The sequence below is a fragment of the Fulmarus glacialis genome, unplaced genomic scaffold, assembly GCF_000690835.1.
Source record: "Fulmarus glacialis isolate BGI_N327 unplaced genomic scaffold, ASM69083v1 scaffold24142, whole genome shotgun sequence".
Classification (NCBI taxonomy): domain Eukaryota; kingdom Metazoa; phylum Chordata; class Aves; order Procellariiformes; family Procellariidae; genus Fulmarus; species Fulmarus glacialis.
The window spans coordinates 7785-9927 of NW_009196248.1; positions in this window are offsets into that span (position 1 = coordinate 7785).

Below are 2143 nucleotides of genomic sequence, written 5' to 3' on the forward strand. Positions count from 1 at the left end.
GAGCACAGCGGGAATGGCCGGGGGGATTTGCAGCAGGTCGCAGGAATCGCTGTCTGCTGTGCCCGGCACCGTCCTGACGAAGGCGCGTGCTGCTGTCATCATCGCACTGTGCATCATGGGCCTGTGACAGGCACGAGGACGTCTGGAGGAGAGACTCACGGTGATCCCCTGTGCACAGCCAGACCAGCCACTTTTGGGACCAGTCCCAACCCCATCCGACCCGCTCTGCACCTGGGCCGGGGAGACCGTGGCACGGCCACTGCACCGAGGAGCTGCCGGTGGCCGGGGCGTCCTGCAAGAGGGGTTGTGAGAAGCCCCGCGGCCAGGGAGAAACAGCGCCTGGTGCTCCAGCAGACGTACCCAGGTTTGCTACTCCCAGAGCTACGGGAGCCGCCTCTGCAGCCCTCTCACAGCCCCACGAAGAAAAGCAAACCTTCATGTGCCAAAAGCGAAGCAAGCGATGATCTCCTCTCCCTGGCATTCAGACGCCAAGCTCCCGGCTCCCTGTGTATCTGGCCTTGAATGCAACGAGGGATCCTCAGCCCAGGAAGGGAAGAGTCGGGGAGATTGCGACCTTCTGGCACAGCAAAATCCATGCCCCGTGGGACTGGTTCAATGGGGGCAGCTCTGCTGACGATGCGAACGTGGCATTAAATGTGCTAGGCTGAACAACGCGGTGTTATCCTGTAGCGATGTCTTTTGCAAAGACCACACGAGTTGGATGTAAGATGCTGATGCCAATACCTGTGCCATGTATTTCCAATGTGGTAAAAATAACTCCGAGTAACTGAAGATGTTTCCAGTTTGTGTTAATAAAATACATCTTTTTAAAGAATGGAATTCTTCAAAGATTGGCAAATTTTATTTTATTTCATTAGCTTTAATGTCACTACCATATGGACTGTGAAGAAAAGTGAACCATTAGATCAGAGGGACTGAGTTATCAGCGTGACACAGAAAGCACTGATACAATTGTTAAGGATAAGCCCTGGGAGTGATTTATTGCATGCATTGTATTAGCCACAGAGGAGTTATGATATGCTCCCCATTCCTGTATCATATTAGGATTTTATTAGTCTAATATGACACGGTAATATAATATATGATTAGAATTCCCATCCAGTTATCCTTCCCTTGTTGGCAGAGAGCAGGAGAAGGTTTTGTGCGCAGCAGCTCCCCGGCCATTGCGCCCACGGTGGAGAGGGGACGCCTGGGACAGCACGGCTGCTAAATTGGTCTCCTGGGCTTTCCAGGCGGGACGTGGGTGCTGCTCGCTTCCTGCGGGCACGCCTAGCAGCCTGGGCAGCCGGTCTGCCACCGAATTTGTTTTCCCCATGCACCTGAAATACAAAGCCACTCACTCCTTCCTGCAACGGGTGACAGGGAAGGGTGGTGCCGGCATTTAAAACCTTTGCTGACAGCTGAGCCATAGGTTCTGGGCTGCGTCCTAGCAGTACCTGGGAAATCAGCTATGACATGCCAGAGCAAGAAATCTGCTGTGGGCACCAGCCCTGCCAAGGTGTCCCGCAGCACGGGTGAAGCCCGTCTCCGCCCAGGCTCGGCACGGCGGGAGGAAAGATATGCATAGACCAGGCTAATGGGGAGCCAGTGCTGAGAGAAACGGGCGCAAGCTGAGACGGTAGGATAAACACGGGAGGTCTTGGTGTAGCTGCTGGTGCCATGAAATGGCAGCCGACAGGCTCCCTGCTGCCCTTGCTAAGGCCGTGCGAGTGACCACGCCACTTTCAGCACAGCCCAAAAGCCCTGGGGTGCTGTCCCCAACTACACACACACCACTCTCTCGGAGGGCAGTGAAGCACCATCCGAGTCAGTGAGGAGAAGCCCTGGGCCGGCTCTGTGCCACGCCGGGCCGGGCAGGCAGCCACGGATGGTTCCGGTCCCAGGGGGTAGAGCCGCTCGGCCGGGGCCGTGGTCTGAGGCTGTCACTCCCGCGCTCGCCCATCGCCCACCCTGCGCTGTCCCGCTGGACACCGCGCGGTGTCGGCCAGCAAAGGGACATTTGGCAACGCGGTTGGGACAGCAGCTCCAGCTGGACACAGCCTCACAGCCCGAGACCTCCTGCGCCCCGGGGCTTTCAGGGGCCCAGCTCTCCCCTCTGCCATACTCTGCTCGCCGGCAGGCA